General features: G+C 33.5%; 1 long non-coding RNA gene across 1 annotated transcript in view; it reads left to right on the top strand.

Moving 5' to 3' along the window:
• The first annotated feature begins 5,338 nt into the window (after positions 1–5,338).
• Positions 5,339–23,901, top strand: part of LOC141565536 (uncharacterized) — an 89,151-nt gene continuing 70,588 nt past the window's right edge. Inside the window, exon 1 of the long non-coding RNA XR_012489049.1 lies at positions 5,339–5,555. This is a non-coding gene — a long non-coding RNA (uncharacterized LOC141565536). The remainder of the gene's footprint in view (positions 5,556–23,901) is intronic.

Here is a 23,901-nt window from a genome sequence, read left to right as displayed (position 1 = left end):
ATGAATGTGGAATTTAAACTGATACAACTTTCAGCAAGAGTTTTATATTTTAAAAGCTTATTTGCAGAGTGAGCACCCCAACCAAAAAAATCCAACCCCCCAAACTCCCTAAAATAAAAAAAAAAAAAAACTTTGAGCATATTAGAAACTGGAAGACAAAACTACCTCACATGCCAGTCAAATTATCACTGCCAGTTGAATTTAATCCAAACAACCTACTTATGATTTCCTAATATCTAAAAACATTAAAATTAATCCAGTCATATGTTTTACATTTCTATTTCCTTTTTGTGCAGTTTTTGACCAATGGAAGTAATGATTTTGACCTTTCTGTTGGGAAGCATTAATTTCTCATGATTACATAATTCATGTGAAATGAAACTACAAGTACAGCCTATATTTTTAAAAGATAAAAGTCTAAACCCTATATTTATTTACTTAAAAATAAAAACTATATTTTGTCTTTGTCTCTGAACCAAGATACTATATTAATTCAAATGTTTGTTTTCTCCTAGAAAATGAATATGCAAGTCAAATATTTGAAAACAATATCTTGAAGTGTTAGCCAATAAATAATAGATCATATAATAGTGTAATTATAGAATACTTGGACTTACAAATTTAAAATAAAATATTAAATTATTGTTTGAACTGAGTATCTATGAATCATATATATCTAATATCATGCATTTTATTTTAAAACAATTGATCAATAGATCTCCATAACTAGTCATTAGTTTCTTAGTTTTAAATATTCAATATAAGAGTGATGCAAGTTCAACAGACAGTACTACTGCTAAATCTCTTCATTTTTTTCCTACAATTAAGTTTTTATCAGAATGCACATGTCTGTTGCCTAAAGTTAATTTCTGTAAGCCTGTGGTAGGTATTAGTGTCAAGTCAGCATTTAATCATGAGCCCAGTATTCTGTAGGACCCACAGACACAGATTCTAGACCCACTTACTAAAGCACTTAGATGTAGCCTTACCTGTGGTTATACTTAGTTCAAAGGTTTTATTTGAAGGTTATTCTCTCTTTTCCCCCTTCTTCCCCCCCCCTCTTTCCCTCTCCCTCTCCCTCTCACTTTCCCTGTCTCTTTTTCTCTGTCTGTCTCTCTCTCCCCTACCTGAAGGATATTGGTAGAATTTGGGCTATCTTTTGTCCTTAATATTACATTGGCACCCCACCTTTTTCATCATGCAGATCCTTAGGGTTTTATGTCATTTCTTATGTAAACATTATCACTAAAAATGTGATGCAGCTAACTTATTTCCATTGCCTGTTGAATCACTAATAATATTGATTCTTTTGAGATGATAGCTTCTCATGGTATTTAGCCATACAGAATTCCAAGATGAATATTAACTTTAAAGGAATGAACTTCTGTAGCAGCAATTTAGGATTATTGATCACAGAAATACAAACTAACTGACTTCATTTTGAGCACTTACTAAATAACTACTACTTGTGAAACTGCCACAAAGTCATCCTCTGAGTGCCTTTTTGTGTAATACAGAAAGTTCTGGGTTCTCAAAGATATTTGAATAGACTTCAAGGTCCTACCATGCCAGAAAGATTTTAGATGTGGTCCTAGCATCAGAATCCACATTTGATAAACAAATATTAAGCATCTATTTTATGTCAGTCACTGTGTAAAGTTCTTGGAAGGCAAAGAAGGAGGAAGGAAATAAATGTTTATATAGCACCTACTATGTGCTAAAATACTGTGTTAAGTACTTTTATAAATATTATCTCATTTGATCCCCCAATTCTGGGATAACTGCCGTTATCTTCTATCTCTTTTTTTCAGTTTTGAGGAAATTGAGGCAAATAGAGATTAATTCACTTGCCCAGAGCCACACAACTATTAAGTGTCTGAGGTAGAATTTGAACTCAGTACCTTTTTACTCCAGTCCCAGCATTCTTCTGATAGAAACAAATAGTTTGATTTTATCTTGGAAACAATAAAGAGCCACTGGAATTTCTTGAGCAGGAGAAAAACATTATCAGGCTTGTGCTTAAGAGATATCAGTTTGGCGTTTGTATGTATGATGATTCTACATATACATTAAAGGTATCCCTGATTGAGACATTAGAAGGCAATAGGCAAGCTTTCACAAATTATATGCTGTAGTAGACCACATCTTTATAATCACTTAACTAACTAAAAATATAGTGAACAGGAGATGCACAATGTTTTATTTTTAATAGGAAAAAAGAGTATTATTTGATAAAACAAAATGTTACCTTAAATGCTCTTTTTATATGAGAAGCTATTCTTTTCATATGTCAAAATCATTCAAGATTTGGTCAAGGTGTAATGAAAAAGAAAATTTTATTTACTCTCTCTGAATAAATATGAAATAAACTCTGAAATTGTAAATTTATCAAAGTCCTGTGAATTTTAAAATATGTAGACTATCCAAGGAGAATTTAAATTAAAAATTCCCTTTTTACAAATGAGGAAATTGAGGCTTTGAAATGATTTATCCCAAAGCTTCTTAAACCATGATTTACAACCCCACTGAATTGGGGGTCAGTAGATATCTGATTTGTATACCTGTTTTACATACCTTCATATCTGGGGTCATGTAAAAATTTCTCTTGCAAAAAGGAGTGGCAAGGGGAAAAAAGTTTAAGAAGTTTTTTACCCAAGACGCCACTAAAAAATACCAAAGATGGAATTTGAAACCACATTTCCCTGACTCCTAGTCCATGACTCTTTCTATAATACCACTAGATATTATCCCTTCTTAAACACATGACATGGGGAAATATAAATCTGTTTAGACCTAAGACTGTCATGAATTGTATAGGCAGAACAGTTGGAGGTTTATTTTATATGATTTATGAACGACTATGGGGAGGATCTCCTGTCCCCAAAAATCTCACTTATTTATTTATTATTGTGTCTGGAATTCTACCACAGGATATTCATTATGTTGGCTTGTTATTGGCTTCTGAAAGTACTTTCTTTAATGTACAAATATCCTGCGAGTTATTTTTGCTAGAGATTTTTTTGTTCTGGTCCAATATACTTGATTGGAGAAAGGTAGAAGCCGATAGTAAACTGCCCCTGAGAGAATACTTTGCTGGGTGAGAGAGGGAAAATATTCAGTGTGAGACAAGCATCTACTGTTTTTTGTCATTCCTTACCTTCAGAGATTTCTGCTGATTTTGTATTGCTCAGTCTTTGTTTTACAACTCCTGCCTGTTGCCATTAATCTTTTTTGTTCCAGTGAACTGTTTGGCTAGACCTTGCCTTCAGATTCTGTTTACCCTTTTGAACCATGGCTTGGACCATACTTCCCACCACCACCCCCTTACCCCTCAACCCTGCAAAGAAGGATTGTCACCCTCTAAGTCTATTAATTGCTTCTCATCACCAGCAGGGCTGGGACCTGACATTATTGTCAGTTAGTTTACCAAATTGCTTTTCTCACTAAGAGCCAATCACTAATGGAATCCATTCATTCATTCAACAAGCATTTATTGAGTGCTTATCATATGCAAAGTGTTGTCCTAGTTCCTCAAAAGGATTCAGTGATGTGTAACCCACGTCCCCAATATCCCCTACAATCTAGTTGAGGAACTGGGAGGGTAGGGCAGAGTAAAGAGGAAGCAATAATTTCAGTGTGTGTGTCTCCTGGGAAGGATAGATTACATGGGAAGAGAGATTACATGAAGGAACTCCAGGGACTCAGTTGTTAGCCTAAAGACAGTGAGTAACTAAATTAATCTAACACCATGATGTGAAAATATGATAAAGAAAACTCTGATGGTAAACTTGATACTTTGCAGCCCTGTGTCCAGTCCAGCCTTAATTTAAGCATACTCCATCATGTATGCCAAAGAAATAATGCTACCTCTGAATCTGCTAGGAAAAGACAGCATAACACTAAGCATGGTCCAAATTTTCCACATCTCAGATAACATACACTACCATGTGACATAGCAGCTGCCATTGTAGTCCACAGCCAAAGGTGTTCTCTTCATTTTCTGGAGAAATATAAATAATCTCAGGGAGATTCTGTTAAACTGCTTCCTGTTATAATCTCAGTCCCAGGAATAGTTTCTATAATCCCCTATCCACAATCAGTGCAATGGATCTTATTCTAAATTATATTATTATAGTTATGCAAAAATATGAAAATTCAGTAAGCCATGGAGAAAATCCTGACCTAGATCTGTGGGCAAACATTGCTGGTATGGAGAATCCTTTTCCAAAACATGGACATGTAAATTTAGGTTATATATAACTCTGAAAATAAATTTATATGAAAGACAAATATGATTGCCCATAATTTGTAAAAACAAACAAACAAACAAAATTAAAAAAACAAACAACACACACATACTCACACAAACCCTTGAAGATTATTGGATGTTATACAATTTACACTCTTGGGTAGAGATTGTAAAACAAAATATCTACCATACTTTTAAATATAAAAATTTGAGAAGTCTTTCATGTCATCTGTGAGATCATTTTGTTTAATTTTACATCATCCAATTAGACAAATGAAGGAGATTGCTCCATAGTGATAGTGGCTTTCCCTATTTCTCGCCAATTCTACTTCTATTTCTAATTCTTTCACTGCCATTATTGTATGGTACATATCCAAGAATGATATAGATTTGCTTAGAGTTCCTGCTTTCTAGCACATTAACAGTCATTCACAAAGGAAGTGGACTTTAGGAAAGTGATACTAATGAATACTGGTCAGGCATCTTAGAACTTTAGTAGAACTAGCGCAGGCATCAAAATGCGATCAATTTGAAATTACTTTCTTTGAAAATATTGAGGATTTCAATTGGGACTGAATTTTTTGAAAGCAACATAATGCTGATTTCCTTGCTTTCTGTTGCTGCCAAAGTTAACTGCAAAAGAAAGCTTTCCTGATAGGCAAAGAACAGGCAAGACTGCAGGAAAGGAGAAGGGTGTGAGTGAGTGAGTGAGTGAGTGAGTGTGTGTGTGTGTGTGTGTGTGTGTGTGTGTGTGTGTGTGTGTGTGTGTGTGTGTTTGAGGGAGGGGGAAATCTTGAAGGAAAAAAAAAAAAAACAAAAAAAATATCAAGCTAGCTTTCTAATCCCCACCCACCAGTCTCTGTGAAAGATGACTTCAGTCTCTTTCTTAACTAATTCTGTCACTGTAAAATCCTACAGTCATTCTTCCACACATAAAGGAAAATAAGCTCACTAGGTGGACCTAGATGCTTTCAGTTTTAACTATTAACCAATGGTGAAAAAGGCAGAATGCCTAAGTTATGTCTTTGTGGCCAATAGGGTAGCTGTGTGTGTCCCACATGACTGCCTTCCCCTGTCTTTCACATGGGCTGTAATTTAGTTCAATTCAGAACTGCAGATAGTACAGCTTTCACAGAAGCAATGGGATGTCTGAGCACAAGTGGCTGACTTGGGAGTGACTTTATGAAGCACTTTTCTGCCTTCCTCAGGCATAAAAAACTGGAATTCTGCACCTGCAAAAGAAAAGGACCAGACTAATTCTGCAATCCAGTAACAAGAAATTCACACAGCTAAGCGGTTTGAAATTGTAAGTATGATTTTTTTTCATAAAATGCCCTGATTTAAATAGTTTATATGCCATATGCAAAAAGTATATGAGACTTAAAAAAAAAAAATAAAACCTCTACCTGGGATTGTGGATATTGAGAAGAATACAAATTACTAGTAAAATTATTGCTGGCCAGATGTTGGCTGTTTCAGTCTAATAAAGATAAAAGAACAAAAAATAAAAGTCAGTCATCCCTTAGGGTAGCTACATGAGGGCTGCACAGCAGAACATAGCTATGTGCCGCTTTGTTCATAAGGAAAACCGAAGGCAGACACATATGTATTTTGTTCTTTTCTATTTGGTCTCTGTGTCTAATCAGGTTTGATCTGTCCCCAAGAAAAATAAAAGACAAACTTTGCTGACTCCTCTGACAAGGGCACTGTAGACTTTCCAGACATCTGACAGTTATTATAATTAGCAATGAAAGACAGCTAAGGCACTTGGGGGCAAATAGCTCTTAAATTTTGAACAATGGATCCAAGCCAGGACTGGCTTTCTATTTATTTTTTTAACCGCCCTCTCCATTTTTATAGTATTTATAGTTGTGGAAGGGTTTCAAAGCTTAATTTTAAAATAAGAAATAAAATCCAAATAGTTCTACAGGAGTCTGAAATTGGTCAGTGTAATGGTAGACTGGAGAGACAGCTTTAATGTCTCAGATTCCAGCCCTCCATGTATAAAGAATTTTTCCCCCCTGAAATTCCTAATAGGGTGGAGTGGGGGGGGGGAGGGAAGCTTCTTTACAGAAGATTGCCAGACGGAAAAATAATTTTGGGGTTCTCTTTCATTGTTGCTGGTTAGCAAAAAAGATATGATTAGCATGTAAGTTGCTTTCCATGTAAGATTTATGGACTTCAAATAGAAGCAAAAAAAAAAAAAAAAAAAAAAAAAAGCACTTGGTTTTATCCTTAGAAAAGAAAACCTAGCCAAATGGGTAAAAGATGCTGTTCACTTATCCCTTCTACACTCAGATAATGTACCCTATTAGGGCATTTTGCCTTTACTTCTAGAATCATCGAAATCTTTTAAAAGTTGCATGCTAAAAGTCTCCTGGGGGTGGTAGTGGAGGGAGGTGGGGGGTGAAATCAAATCTGTTTTTCGTGGATGCATCAGAGCTTACTCAATAACAAAGCATGGGAAGAAAAGAAGAGTTTGTAAGGGTAAGGTTATTTTGATAATTTAAAAAAAAACAAAAAACATTAACTAATAAAGGAAATTATTGAAGGACTCCAGACATTCCTAATTATGGCTTAAATAAATCTGCTCCAGCAGAGGCTTGTGTGTTCTAATTGGGGAGAGGAGGGAGGCACTGAGACTTTAGGATTAATTTTAAAGCAGGACTTTGACGTGAATTTTCACATAATCTTTTAAAAATACACCATTTAATTTTCTTTGTCTGCCCTCATGTTATCTACACCTCCCCCCACCACCGCCCACTGTGAGCTGAGACACCTGAAGGCTAGACATAATGATCAACAGAGCTCTAGCCCTGTCTGGAGTCCAGCCAGGTTTTTTTTTTTTTTTCCTCCCTTCTCTACAATCAAGGAGCCTGCACGCAGCAATGCATGCCAAGCCTATTCCACTGCTATGTGCAGATCAGGGATGGGAGTCTTACACACACTGCGGAAAGATTAAAGACAACAATATCCCCTTTCTCTTACCCTGGGCAGCCTTGATTTTAACCCTTTCATCGCCCCCCCCCAACCATATGCCTTTTCCATCGTTCCCCAGGTCCCCAGAGACCCAACAGCTCATGCAGCATATCATATGCCCCCACCTGATTCATCTGATTTAGAAACCAATTCCCTAATGCCATTTCACATCTGGATTATTTAGTATTATCAATACATTGCTCCACAAGGAATCATTTGCCTATAAAAGCACAGTAAGGATGGTTGGAATGAAGCCTGCAGTAGGAAAGCTGCAAAAAGTCCGAGTTTAATGGATAGACTTCCAAATCTTGCAGAAGATTACAGCATAGCTGATGATGCCATTAATGAAAGAATGAAGTGCGATCTCTCTCTCTCTCTCTCTCTCTCTCTCTCTCTCTCTCTCTCTCTCTCTCTCTCTCTCTCTCTCTCTCTCTCTCTTCTTCCTTTCCCCTCCCAACTTCGATTTTTCCCTCTCTTTCCTCTGTCTTCCCACACTCCATTTCTCTACCATCTCTCTCTCCCTTTTCTCCTTCTTCCCTCCTCCCGGAATACTCATGCAGTTACATCAGAAAGAGGTCCAGATTTTCAGGTGATGTCATTACTCCTCCAAATTTGCCTTCAAAGGAAACATTTCCGATCATCCAACGACCATCAATTGGGTGTGTTGTCCATAAGAAGTTCAGGTATTTGTGGGGTTAAACTACATCCACAGGCAAAGCATATTAGAATCTTGGCCATCTCTTGAAGACGTGTCCATATGGCATTATGGTCATGTTTATCACAAAGATAGTCAGGCAGCTTCCCTGATTCTAGAGTGCTTTGTTAATGTAATGGTTGAATGTTCATTTCTACTCTAGAAGTGACTAAATTCAGTGACATAAATAGAAATAAAATATTTTAAAAAGAATTTTCAGGTTTTCTGAAATAAGAGATATCAAATACAGTGGCATTTATTGATTTGATTTTGCTTTTTCTTGCTAAGTAAAATTGTGAAATGCTCTAACATGCCTTTTCAAAGAGGGACAAAAATGTTATGCAAAACGAGTTGTAAAGAATGATGATTTCGTGTATTTTACTATCTACACATATCCTGATTGGATAGTGGTGAACTAATTTTTTTTAATGGACTGGTAAATTTCCTGTATTTATTTTCTAGAATTTTTAAAGGAGTTATAATTTACAGTTGCTGTTTACATTCTTCTCTCTGTTGATAATACATATTTTTTTAAAATATAACAATTTTATTTTCCTAAAAATCCACTGAATTTTATTAAGAAATCAAAATACACATACAAATATCATTAGAAATACTACATATAATTAGTAGAAAAATAGTTCTAAATATTTAATACACATACCTATATATGATTTCATTTTTAAAAGTTAGAATGTTATCTCAGAATTTTTTGTTATATTTCGATTGCAGAGAAGCATATATTTTTATTAGGATTTTCAAAGTATTTGTAAAGTGTTCTATATATTAAAGATATCAATTTTACCAAGTTAATGTGATCTTTAAAAATTAAAACAAATGATTGTCCTCCTGTTGAAAAGGGTTATTCCCTAAGACATAACTTTATCAGAAGATACATTTTGAACTTAGGCACAGAACAGGTCATACAGGTTGGGTGACATTCTAGGTGGGAAGACTCTGAACTAATATGTAACTTTTTGGACAAGCACTTAGGCCTCAATTTGTAATCTCTCCATGAGTAGTTCTAAGAAAGCCTCAAAGTTCTGCCTGTGAGAGCTGCAGAACTCATTTGGATTATTAAAGAAAGAAAAATGGATAAACAGTAGTATTGAACTTTCAGCTACTTTGTGACAACAGCACACAGAACCACTCAGTGGGGGTACAGGTTACTAAAAGGCATCTTTCAAAGAAATGAAGATAATGGCCTTGATTGAAATAACCAGACTACGTAACTCCAATTGAAGAACAAATAGTTTTTCAGTGCATTATTGAGAAAGAACAATTTATGAGAGTACAGTTTGCTCTTACACAATGCTAATGTTTCATAGGAAATGGCAAACTACACATGACTGAATGGATAAATGCACCAATGCTTTGTAGCATTGGGGATATATAAAAATGCATATGTTTAATGTTACATTAGACTGCAGCTTTCCTTTACCATAATTTTCTGCAACTTCCTTAAAATAAAACTGCTATCCTCTAAAAATAAATATAAATTTTGCAGGTGATTTTTTTTTAAATAGACAAAGAAGTTTATTTATTTATTTATTTATCTTTGGCATGTGATAGGATAACCAGACTTTAAGATGGATTTTACGGTTTGAATTTCTATATGTCAGCTGAACAAGACTTGGATAGAGAAATCAACTTATACTTAGCAGAGCAGCACATATAAATAGCTGCCTAGAAAAATATTTTGATCATTGTGTATTTATTGTATATCATGCATCATCTAAAATATTAATTTTGAATTATATAGGGACACATTTTAACTCTATTGCACTTGCTAAAAATAATTTGAAATATTCTCTGAATCTGTTTTTTTTTTTTATTCCCTCATCCCCCAAACTCTTACTATGTGGTTTCTAAAAAGTAACTTAGAATTTATGTGTAGACTTGGATTTTTTTCCCCTCAGAATACTCCTTTGAACTATAAACAATATTGCCTTGTGTGTAAAATTCATGGGAATATCAAGAGAGTGAAGAAACTTTTTTTTTTCCTCTAACATTTTCCTCTTTAAGTATAAATGCAGATTTTCATGGAATGGAAACAGTTTGAGATTCTTTGTACAACTTTCAGCAGATCAGTTGCTCTGTTGATACGTTCATGGAGCAAAAGTGCTCTGAGAATGATTGAAAGCTTTAGGGCCAGAACCTCAGTGAAGCTAAAAGAAGCACTGGGGTCAAATGGACTTATGCATCACAGATAGGAAATGGACTTTGCCATGCATTTTTCTAGATTTTTTTTTTTTAAACACACACACATTTGGGTTATTTACTACAAACAGATTTGGAGTTCATTTTTCAGTATCATTATTCCAAACATCAAAACTACAAGCAAATGTAAATGAATTTCTACATGGTATAGCTAGACCAGATGGCCACGTGCTCCTTTCTTATTTAGATGAGACTTTTCCTTTCAATAACATCTTTCTTCCTGACCTGCTTAAAAATTCCAGCGAATGAAATCAGCACAGGATTTTCAATTCTAATTGACCATGTGCAGAGGAAGGGCCAGTAGAGAAATCAGTAGGGCCATTGTGAGGTTGCCTGCATCAATCTTGCCTTTGTGTTTTGCGTTTACTAGCCAGAGCCAAAATAATTAAGAATATTTAATTTATATTAGTTTTGCTATGACTACAAAAATAGCTAATTCCTAATGTAAATCACTTGAGTCACTGCTTCTGCCCTTTCAACACCAGTAATCAGGAGATGGTTCTCATACATGTACACACAGTCTCTCTCAGCCATCTGGACAAACAGGTTCTGAGTTAATTCTCTAAAACAAAAAGGAGAAGAAAAAGAAAATTTGTTATATTGGTTGAGATAGGCTGTGAATATATTAAAATGTGATGAATTTACTGCAATCACCTGAAATGACCACAGGAAGTTACAGGAAGGGATCATTTTGGATGTATGTGTGCACACACATACATAGTTTAATTTGGAAGGGAGAAAGAAATCTGCTTAACTAAAATGCTGACTCCAGAAGCTTATTCCGTCCAGGGAAAAGCTTGGGCCATAGCTTCTTCATGATGTTATTACCCAGGCATTTGGAATTAGCCTTAGCAAGTAATAGCATGGTATGCAAGAATGGTGTTCTCATTTAATAAGGCTTAACAGAGTTCACTTATGTATTCTTAGCTTGAACAACTATGAAGTACTCCAAAAAGACAGAAAATGTCAAGATTAGGAGTTACTGACTTATGTCTGTTGTTTAAGTGAATTAGTTATATTTAAAATGCTATACATCAAAAAATAGTTGTTTGTTTTATACTTCTGGGTAGTTATTTACTCAGCTGTGCTGATCTTGGTCTCCTAAAAAGGGACTATAACATAACTTTCTAACTTTTAAAAAATTGAGAATGGACTTATGTGGAAATTTAGATTACTCTCCAGGTAACTACATTACTTGGACTTGGGCCAATATCAAACCTAAGAAATACACTGAGTTAGAAAAAGCCTCAGGGATAAAAAAAAAAAAAATGTTAACAGGAGTCTAGGCTTTGAAACAATAGGACAAGAAAGAGTATTTATATGGCAACTTCAATACATTTTATTAATATATATGCATCATATATTTTGAGAAAAAAATGACTGATCTATGTTTTTGAGATTTTCATCTGTTAATTTCCTACATATGTAAAATCATAATTTTAGGTGAAGGGGATTGAAGGAGGGGGGAAAATGTAATTTTTTTTTAAGTCCTAGCTGCTATTGAACAGATCTTAATATAGATATCCAACACTGCTCTCTTAAATTTGGGGGGCTTTATTTTCAAGCCATTTTGAGAATAAATAACTTTTTTTATTAAAAATTTCACAGCCTTATCTATATACTCTTGTGTACAGGAATGTGTTACATTTTCATTTTGTTAACTCTTACAATAATAATAAAAGTAGCACTGAAAAGTTTATTATTAAAAAATGAATTGCAACAGAAATAGGAATGTGGTCTCAGGCAATGTGGTATAATGAAATGGACCCTACATCTGGAATCAGAAAATTTGGATTTGATGTTGGTTATACCATTTACTCCCAATGGGACCTCAGGCAGGGCATTTATTAAGTCTGGATCTTAGTCTGCCTATTTGTAAAAAGAAGGACATTGGTCTAGAATTGCTCTCTAAGTTATTGTTGTGGGGTTTTTTCCCATCTCTAAATCTCAGGATTCCATGACCCTAAAGCTGCCTATATGATTCTAAACACAGATACTTTTTTTTTTTTTTTTTTTAAGCTACCATCTTCTGGAGTCAAAGTATTTATGATATAGAAATTGCTACCATATTATTGCTTTCTGAGTATATATATGTTATGCTACATAAAACAAGATATAATCCCTGTTTCCATCATGCCTTTTTCATTTATTTGTATTACCATGAAACATAAGATACTATAGCCATATTTCTATTGTCAAGTCATGATTAAGAGTAAAATCCATTTGGGAAAAAAAAAATCTCATTTGACTGGTTTTTGTTTTGTTTTTGTTTTGTTTTTGTTTTTACTCCTAGAATGAACAAAATTACTATGGGTCTTTAGGCCAGAAATCAGTCAAAGGGTGAGAAAAGGAAGTAAGTAGAATGTATAATCTCTGTTATTGATGGACTTTCTCTATCTCATTTTTGCTGTCCATGAACCAGATTGCATAATTATCCAATGTCTAATAGCATTGGATAAAATTATTAAAATGTGTTTTGCATCATAATTTGTATCAATAATAATGTTGAAAATTTAATGTGGTAAAAGAACCATAAACTGTGTTCTTTTCTTTTGTTCCTGTATTGTTATTTACTTTTGATCACCCCCTATTCAAGCAATATCATGGAGAATCCCAATGGAGAATGACACCTCAAACTTATTTATATGTGTGTGGGGGGGAGATTTTTGCATTTTACCTATGGTTTTTGGAATTAATATATCAGAATACATACATGTATCATATTTACATATTTATATGTAATATAATAAGATCATAAATATAGAGCCAGAAGAGATCTCAGGGATCATTTAATCCAAAGCCCTCATTTTATGAGTAAAGAAATTGAGATCCAGCTTAGTTAAATAATTTACTTAATTTATATTGGGGATAAGTATAAGGAAAAGCTCTAGTTTTTTGTTCAATCATTATAATTATACAATATCTGTCTAGGAAACCATTTCGCTTTCTATTTTGGGAGACTATACTCAATATTTTGGGGCAAAGACATGAGGGAGAAAAACTTCTTTACCTCCCCTGAGAAATTCATTTTTATCCACTTCCAAATGCCTAACTCATAATCCATTACACAGTTCCTGATAATCCCACACATAAAAGATTTCCCAACATTGTCTTAATTTTAACTTTCTCCACTTAGAATTTTAATATGCCCTTAATGGCCCTTATGGTTCAGCCTCAAAACTTCACAATGATTTTGAGGAAATGTGGCTGCCTGGGACTTAGGGAAAGGTTAGTAAATGCTATAACTATCTTTGATATCTTGAAATTCGCAATCCTTCATATTAAAGAAGAAAAATCACATTATAATGAAAGGACTGGCCAAAGTACTCAGCTGCTGCTTTAATACTTTCTTCTCTGTATTATTTCAACATAAAGATATCTGATGAGTGCTCTCTTTTTCTGGATTTGAGAGAGAGTTTGCAACTTTCTTGAAGGGAGGTAACTGGTTTTACTTAAAAGGTCTTCTGTTAGTGCTCCTGCTGGACTAAAGTAAACAAAATCTTGCTTATATCAACAAAGAATTTAAGTAAACCAGTAAGTGACAATGTCAATAAGAATTTGAAAGCAAGTTTTGTATTGGATAATCTGAAATTCTAATAATCTATCCAAGATAGATATGTTCTTTCTTAAGGTTTAAGCCATGGAATGCTCTGAAAACCTCTCTTGCTTTAAAATTATCTTTAAGGAAGACATAAATTGAAGTGTGTGTGTGTGTGTGTGTGTGTGTGTGTGTATGTGTATAACATTAAAGAGTATCACCTTTAATATTTCTTTAAGTTAATTTTCTTTGCAATGGAATGACAAATAGAATGCATATAGTTATAAATAAAGGAAGCAAACTCTGGGTAGATTTATTTTCTCTTAAGTTAATTGATTTCTCCCACTGTTATTAATTGTATATCCTGGAGACAAAACCACAAATGCTCAGGCTTCAGAAAGTACATTATATAAATGTCAGATAAAGAAATCTTAGTTCAGAGAGGACAGATGACTTCTCCAATGTCACACAGTTAGTTAGATTGAATATCTGAGTTAGAACTCTTAAAACTACTCCACCAGTATACACACACACACACACACACACACACACACACACACACACACACACACATACACACACACACACTCATAAATACATATATATAGATATAAAAGTGTATATTTATAATCTAGTTATGGATATTTAATTGTATAAATCAGTGAAGTAATCTTACAAATATTGATTGCTGTTGTTTTTTTTTTTCAATCCAGAATTCTCCCAGGACATCATTAATAGCACATTGAGATTTCATTGAAATAAAATGATCATTTTCAGCCAATAAATATGCAGACTATATAAAGGGAGGAGCTTAAAATGTGAGTGATGACAGTGACAAGGAGGGGAAAATTCCCTTTTGGTTGGTCAAAAGATATAGAGGGGTTAATTTTCAAATCTCAAAGTTAAGTGGAAAGAATGAAAGGGATTTTTTTTTTTTTAAATGAAAACTAAGCTGCTGGTGATTTGGTTGTATTTATGGATTACTCCATTTTGAAAAGAAGAAAACCAGAGTTGTAAGATGACACTGCAGGGGATGTCTGGACTTTTCAACTGAGTCTAAAGTCTGTTTAGTCAATGCCTTAATGCTTAGTTTTGACCTTTGCCCTCTTCACTCCTCTCTGGTCCAGGTGCAACATTTTTGCAAATACTTTACTATTATTGGAAACTTGTACAGTTTTCACACACTGTTAAAGTTTTCAGAGCAAAAATAATCTGCCATATCAATCTGTTTAAAGAATTTAAGAACTTGTATCAGCTTGTACATATCCTTTCATAATTAATAAACAGCTTGTGTATCTCTGCTTAAGACAATTATGAGAAATAACTACCCAGATGTGAAAGTTTAATTTAAATTGGCAGCAAGTTCCCAGTTTGGGTGAATTTTAGCAAGAAGATACATGTTAACACTAAAGAGTGTTACATTTAGTAGTTCTTTAATTTTCTTTGCAATGAAAGGATAAAGAGAAACAAGAGTACTTATTGCTACAAATATATTAAACATAAACTTTGAGCGTGTTTATTTTTCTCCTCAAATAAATTGATTTCCTCCACTATTAATTGTACACTTTGGAGACAAAAATACAAATAACCAGAGGCAGAGAATTCATTTAAAGCGACTTCAGAGAACATATTATATGAATGCCACATGAAAAAATCTCAGCCCTGAGAGAATGGATGTCACCATATGTCTCCAGAGTGACATATTTAGTATGAGAATGTAGATTATTACTCAGTTTTTTAAGACTCTTCTGTCAGTATTATCTCCACTATATTTGAACTATGTATGTCCTGTTCTGAAATTTAGAAAAGCCATGGGTAAGAGTAATTAAACAGCATTCATCTGTGTATATGAATATGTTGTAGGCAAATGTACAAGAATAAGATAACTAGTTACAAATAAAAGCATTCTAATAGAAATAACTTTAATTTGAACAAAATTTACTCAGCTGAACTCTCCAAAAAATACAAAGAAAGACTGAAAAAATGTCCACCCAGGCTGTGTTTATATATTATTAGTATGTCCAAATGAAAAGTAAAAACTTTAGTCATTCCAGATGTTTTGTCTGCATGATATAAAACATGTAGTTATTTGCACATTTTCACATAAAACTTTTTTCAGTCTTGCACTGAATGTTTGCTTTCATGTAAACTTAGCTCAACTATCCTAAATTACATAAATATTGGACACATATTTGATTTACAGAAGAAATGGCACAAGCCATTCCTAACTTTTGAAAACATTAGGCTTTTAATTACATACATACATATACATGACAGTACGCACATATATGCACACATATATTCATGCAGTCATATAGTCTCATACACATATATATAATTACACCTAATCCTTTTTTTAAATGAAAAGAAAGAATGAAAATTTTAAAATAATGTGTTTCCTGAAATTCCAAGTGTAAAAACCATTGATTTAATTTTTCTTAAATTCTGTCTAAAATATTCATGGGAATTGCCTTACTGAAAACATTTATGTTGCCAAATTCAGTATTTTTGAGCCTAAAAAGTTATCATTGGTCTAGTCAATGTTGGCTTGATTTTCATTCATCAAGAATTAACTCCAAGCTGATGAGATAGAAAGCCTTTGGAATAAAGTTATTCTTTAGAGTTTGCAGAAAAAAGGAAACTCATGAAGAATTCTATTTTATTCAGAAATAAAACTGGGGTGAGCTTTGTTCAACCATTCAGATGAGTTCGAATGAGGCATGTGAAGCATCAGCATTTCACATTTTAATTCTCTCTCTGATCTTCTTCTCCACCTCTTCAATTACTCCTTCCCCCATCCATATTATGCAAGAGCCTGTTGTAGGAACAGGATGAAAATGGTATCATTGATATTAGCTTTCAAATATGTCAGAGATCTCACTTTTCAAATATAGACTACACACATTCATGCACATACACATATGTCCCATATTGCACACTAGCTTAAAATATACTATTTTGCTTACTCTAAACACTCTAAACAGGGATTAAAATTGCCTGCAATTGAAACTACAAACCAATATAAGCAATAGTTGAGGTTAGGCCATCAATTCACATACTAAAGTTTGGACTGAGTATGAGACTGGTTTCCTTAAGTATTAGGAACATATGTATTACTGAAAAGTTGTTTAAGAAGCAGTTTCCTATGTTGAATAGTTTTTCTCCACTGTTTTACACTAAGCTATTGGGATAGGAGAGAGACCCATCTGGACCTCCTTAATCTTGCTGTTGCTACTATGGCATCATAGTAGTCAGCAGGGTAAGTAAGCTTCAGTAAAATAAAATGTCATAAGGAGTATATTGGTCTTGTGGTAATTTGATATTCCTCAGGAAACAGAATTACTTGAAGGTGAGTTTAATGTAATGTATTTCCTTTACTCCAATTTCTGCCCTTCTCTCACCTCCCCCATCTCCTTTAATTAATCTGATTGTTGTATGTCAGAGGATACTTCCTCTCAGTTTTAAATCAAAATCTAGATCTGATTGCCTGGAGGTAGAAATGGGCAATTGGATTACCTGTGGTAAGATACTTGAGATCATTATCCACTGAAAACATTTTCAACTGACTTCTGAACTACGTGTTCATTCAAGATTGGAAAATTAGTATTTACTCCAGGCAAACCTTTTTGACCAACATAGACTAAACAGAAGCAAAAATATAAAAACAATCTGAGTCATTAGGAAACTGAGAAATCTGCCTCATTATTCTTTTCACCGTGTCTGCAGTCTATACATAAAAACTAACACAATAATTTTGACAAGACTTCTTTTCGTTTCATATTTTAAAAAAAAGTTTTGGCATTGAACAGTTTCAAAAAAGGTCTCTGGAAAATTATTTGGGGCATTTTTTTTCTTTTTAAGGGCAATAAAGTAATCAAGGTTTATAAATGTAAACATAATGTTGACTAGATTTCCTTCCTTCTTTCCATCCTTTTTCTTTCTCCCTCCCTTCCTTTCTTTCTTTCTCCCTCACTCCTTCCATCCCTCCCTCCCTCCCTCCCTCTCTCCTTTCTTTCTTTCTTTCTTTCTTTCTTTCTTTCTTTCTTTCTTTCTTTCTTTCTTTCTTTCTTTCTTTCTTTCTTTCTTTCTTTCTTTCTTTCTTTCTTTCTTTCTTTCTTTCTTTCTTTCTTTCTTTCTTCCTTCCTTCCTTCCTTCCTTCCTTCCTTCCTTCCTTCCTTCCTTCCTTCCTTCCTTCCTTCCTTCCTTTCTTTCTTTCTTTCTTTCTTTCTTTCTTTCTTTCTTTCTTTCTTTCTTTCTTTCTTTCTTTCTTTCTTTCTTTCTTTCTTTCTTTCTTTCTTTCTTTCTTTCTTTCTTTCTTTCTTTCTTTCTTTCTTTCTTTCTTTCTTTCTTTCTTTCCTTTTTTTTTTCTTTCACAACTAAGGGCCCCATAGTACAAAGACAGTTGTGAACTAAAGGACATTATAAGGTTGCTATTAAAGGGTTATCCATTCTGGCCTCAGTGGTCAGTAAGAGCATCTGGGGCACATTAGCTGCTGTTAAAGTTCTAAACTCAGCAGTTATCTATATAAAGTTCTTTTTATTGATTGATCTCAAAAGGCACTTACATAGTTTTGATTGTCTCAGAGGGCAAATCTTTGTTTGTTGCCAGGATTTACAATGTATCTGAGAAAAATTCTTTGCCATTGTCCATTTTTCAAGACCTCAGTAACAAGGTATTGGGCATATTCAGTGTTCTTTTTCTTTCTAATCCATTTCTTGATACCTGCCAGAGCACTTCTTTTATCCTTAAAAATTCCAGCATTCTTTTAAATAATGTTGCTGCCATGACTTTCATTTATTGATTTCTTCTTACTCTAGATTCCTAATCCATTCATTATCCATCCTGTGGTTTCATTTTTGATTAGGGCAGCATGACATCATACATAGATGGAACTTTGGAATTAGAATCAAGAAACCTGAGCACCATTCTTAGTACTTCTATAGGCTGCTTCTGTGGTTTGAGACAACTAACTTCCATAAGCCTTAATTTCTTATCTGTAAAACTAAGGTGGAGAATTTGCATGACATCTTGGAGTGAGAGAGCTATCCCTGGAGTCAAAAAGCCCTGGATTTAAGGTTTACTCCAATACATGCTATATTGGCTCTGTGCCTCTGGGGTAATTCACTCAATGTCTTAATGCTTCAGATAATTCTCTAAGGCTGACTTGCAAAGATGTGCATTGATAGAGGGAATTTATTCCCCAAGAATTCCCTATACAAATGCAATCATGGGTTTAGACCAAATCTTTCCCAACTCCTCAAAAAAAACAAAAAAACAAACAACAAAAAAAAGGGGGGGGTATGAACTTAATGATCTCTGAGGTCTATCTCTTCCAGATTTCTGAGTCAGAGGGGAGGTAAGCTATTACAAAGTTATGGAATTCTGAACATTTTTAATAACAGGAACTTCATACATAAGAGGTATTATTTCATTGTTGCATTTCTATCTCTCTCTTCTTAAAATTGTTTTTAGCACATTTGCTCTGTTTCTTTGAATTCTTTTGATCTTCCCCAAAATATTTCTTGTTTGCTTTTTCTTTTTGCACAGTCTAGATTAGGTGTATAATTTAAAGAACAATAGAGTATAAGGAATCTTATAGTCTAGGGAGAGCTAATGGCAGTAATAACACTTGGAATCTGTGTTTTAAGGTTTGCAAAGCAGCAACTATTTGATTACATTTGATCCTTACAAAATTCCTACAAGGTGAATATTAGAGGGATTTTTCCTCTTTGTTTTACAAATGGGCAAACTGAGGCTTAGAAAAGCTAAACCACTTGTTCACAGTTATACCACTGTATACCACTTGTAATATCAAAGAGAGGGTTCCACCTCATATCTCCTGGATTGTCCTTTCCATCATAGCAGATTATCTCTAATCCCAAGAACTGTCATAATGATGAATTCTGTATTGTATCTTTGAGTTCGGTCCTTCTCACCTAGAAAAGTTGGGTCATGTTGTACTCCTTCAATTGTCCAGAGCCATTCATTAAAAATAACTAAAGAAGGAAAACATTGAATAATTCCATCTCTAGGTCAGGGCTATAGCAATGTAATGTGACTATGGGGATTTTCCACTAGCTGGGGTGGACAGTGAAACTTTGAGTAACCAAATGGAAGTCATTCAAAATCAACCTAAGGTTTGTCATAGTTTGTGCTAAAAAATAATTGTCCAGAGGTATGTGAAACTGGTCAGATTCATCTCAATAACAGAATGATTATGTAGAATGGTAATATATTACAGGCTTGGAAACAGATTAAAATAAACAACAAAATTTTCATTGTGAATATAATTCTAGACACTAGAAATGCTAAATTTACATATATATATATATATATATATATATATATATGTATATATACATACATATATATATATATATATATATTCTTCATAAAAGGTCAAAATATGTGGTATAAAAGTCCATTATAATGGACTTAAGTATATTGTTTAATCTATTAATTGCATGTAGTTAAAGACAAAGTTAAATAAAAACAGACAACATAATAGCTTCTTAGGATCTAGATTTGAAGCCAAAGGAGACTTGTGATGAGGAGAATTATGTAGAATCGGGAGAATAATAAAGGATCAGACTAGTAGAACTTTTTTGCAAATAGGAATCAAAAAAAAAAACAAAAACAGGATTGGATTGAACTTGGCATTTAAAAAATTAAAATGATAAACTCAAAAATAATTTGATTATGTCATAATTGTATATTTTTATATCAGATAGTGATTAATATTAGATCCTTACTGATAAATTTGAGGCACATTAATTGGAAATTTATCCTAAAATAGCCATTTGTGCTTTATAGAAGTATTTAAATGTATTTAATTTCTTTAAAGTATTAAATGTATTTAAACTATAGTGAAATTTTTTAACAAAAGATTTACTTTAGGGAAAACTGAGAAGCAATAGGAGATAAAATGGCAATTAGAATGTTAAAAAAAAAAGAGAGAGAGAGAAAAGGCTAGAGTAGAATATTTCTCTGTTGTACAACTCAAAAAATGTTGTTTTGTTTTTGTTTTTTTCCATTTGAAATTCAAGAGATTACTAGTTTGTTACAATTAATATCCTGTTTTTGAAAGGATAATAATCTAGTTTGTGAAGAAATCATTGAATTGTAAAGGACTTTTGAAATTATCTAATTCATATCTCTTATTATAAAGATGAGGAAACTGAGGCCTAGAAAGATTAAGTGGCCTAGTTAGCAGTAGAATCTAGATTTACTTGAATCCTAGTACAATGCATATGCATTTTTCCCAGAAATCTTGAGAAATATCTTCCCCTCATTATGCATATACATACTTTGATAATTTTACTTTTAGTTTAGATCTAAATAAATATGAATTATAAATTAGCACATTTTGTGTTAAATTTAAGTTGTACAAGTAAAAGATTTTCTGATGAAGGAAGTATTTGACCACATTCATGCAGAAGCTAGATCACTGCGCCTATAGTCAGAAATATTTGAATTAGAATTTGACTCATATACTTCCTAGTTGTGTGACCTTGGTCAAGTTACTTAATCTCTGTCTTTTTAGTTTCTTCATCTAAAAATGAATGCCACCATAATATTCAAGCTGTCTTTTTTTGGCAACCTTAAAGTTCATTTATGCTAGCTGTACTACTAGTAGTATTCATGAAATAATAAAAATAATTCAGATAAAGGCCTCCAGTATATTAAAACATGGAAGATTTATAAGGGGGTAGGTAAGAATTACACAACATGAAAAGGCATGAAACTTAATAGCCATATGATGATATCACAGATGTGTTTCATGAATTTTTCATTCTTTCATTCTTTGAATAGAATTTTGGAAAAAAATGGGACATTTTGAAAAAAAATGGATGGTGTGTATTTTTTTTTTTTGGTTGTTTTTATTTAGAGCTGGAATTTCATAGATAGGAAACTCCTATAACATGAGAACCCCTCTCCACCACTGCTATAAACAAGAGATGTTGTGGATTCTCAGGTATTTTCCATGTTCACATAAGTAGTATGCATCAGAGGCAAAACTTGAACCCAAATTTTCCTTATTCCATGCCTAATTTTCTACCCCTTAGATTATGCTGTCTCACTTATAATTTAAAGAATTCCAATTGGGGCAGCTAGGTGGCGCAGTGGATAGAGCACCAACTCTGAAGTCAGGAAGACCTGAGTTCAAATTTGGCCTCAGACACTTAACACTTTCTAGATTGTGTGAACCTGGGCAAGTCACTTAATCCCGATTGCCTCAGCAAAACAAAACGAATAAAAAATTTCATCCCAAATTAACCCCAAAATAAAGACATTTTTTCTATGAGAGGTATTCCTAAGTTTATCTATCTAATTAAATTAATTTAGTTATTCTTGTAAAGTATTTAATGGGAGGCATTTTAGTAAATGCTCATTTCATATTCTTTGCAATAGAGCAAAAATCTCTCTTAAAACATTGCTATCTTGGACCCTATCTAAAGACATTTAGTTATTGAAATGTGAAAAAATCTTTTAAAGATTGTATCTTAGCCTAGACTATATAAAGAATGTTATAGAAAAGCTCTGGAACTGGCAAAATGCTTCCCATGTTTAAGATACTGTGTAATAATGTCTATTCACGTGTTCCATAAAACAGTTAGCATGGGGGAAAGGGGAAAGTGGACAAAGACAACCAATTCTGGGAACTTATGCTGAGAAACGAAAATATTTAACACTGTGTTTGGTTCAAAACTGGGAAATTGGGGAAAAATGATAAGTATTATTGTTCTTTAAGCATTAATCACTTGGTTTCTCTAAATGTGAAATTGTGACTCAGATAACTTCTTTATAGTATGGAAAAAAGTGTATTTTTGTTTGAAAATATTTAGGGCCATTGATATAACTCTCAAAGGCAGGTTAGAGGTCATGTAGTTTACCCTCATCTAACCCAAACCTCCATTCATTTTTACAAAGAAGAAATTGAAGTCCAGAAAGTTCAAGTGACTTGATCACAATCACATTTTTAGTAAGATAAAGGAAAGATTTTCATTCTGGTCCTTGACTCCTAAGATATTCTTGTAGTCTGGGATCCTATCTAAATAGAAGCAAACCTCAGCCATTGATTTTATGTCAGGCAATAAGATACATTGCAGAATATCACGCTACAGAGAGGCAATGAAGTACATTTCATCATTGGAAGAATCTTAAGTTATTTCTAAAAGAAATCCATCCTCTTGGGAAGACCTCTAAAGCGTTGTTGTTTCAATTTTTAAGTGTACATATCTAGTGGCCCTGTGTCCATTACTAACCCACTGGGATAAAACTTAACTCGTGAATCCAAAACCTCCAAAAAGAATCACCTAGTGACATAAAACAGACATACATTGCCATGCCAAATGCTAAGAAATTTAGCAATTTTAAATTTCCTTTATGTTATTCAGATCTTGAATGAGCCTCACTTTTTATTTAGCTGTAGGACAAAATACTCCACTATTCTTGTGGATACCATTAAATTCCTATTGCCTAAAAAAAAAAAAGGCTTCTTGATGTAATAGTTTGAAATCCTCCTTCAACTTTCTTATGGGTTCTCATGGCAGTGGGGATAAAAAAGGAAAAAAAAAAATCAATGCAAAAGATTCTATAAAGGGAGAATTGATAGGCTAGAATACACTCCCAATTCCATTGCTCAGCAGTTTTTTTTTTCTTTTTAGATTTCCTCCATCTAGATTTATCAGCTCTCTCTATCCCCTTCTTCATCCTTTCTCAAGAAGTTCAGAATTCAGTTTCTGACTAAAACTCTTCCTCCCTCTTGCTTCTGCTTCTAGACTTGGAAATTTTAACATACATGTTGCTGTTGCTCCTTAGTACCCTGGCTTCTGAGTTCATGCCCATGACTTTATCCATTTTCATTCTATCTACCTTTGATTTGCTCTTCACCCAGTAATGAGCTACATAACAGTTAAGAATTCTGAAATGTTTTTCTGATCATAACCTCTTGTTCTTTTCTCACTTCCCATGCCTTGCTCCTATCAAAACTATTCTTAATTCTCACCATGATCCATTACTTGATTCTTGTCAACTATTTTTAACACCTCTGCTTTGCCTTTTTTTCTTTTCAGTGTTAGCCCATGGAGTTAACTAATTCCAAGCTAAATAGCATTTAAACCCTTTGTTTCCTCTTCCCATCAATGCTCATGCTTTACTAAACTCCAAATTTGGGTTATCTCCCATATACATCTTTTACTCCTACATTTTGCTTGATT

Source organism: Sminthopsis crassicaudata, chromosome 4, assembly GCF_048593235.1.
Source record: "Sminthopsis crassicaudata isolate SCR6 chromosome 4, ASM4859323v1, whole genome shotgun sequence".
NCBI classification, from domain to species: Eukaryota; Metazoa; Chordata; class Mammalia; order Dasyuromorphia; family Dasyuridae; genus Sminthopsis; species Sminthopsis crassicaudata.
Note: the sequence above shows the minus strand (reverse complement) of the source record. Positions and strands in the feature narration are given on the sequence as shown.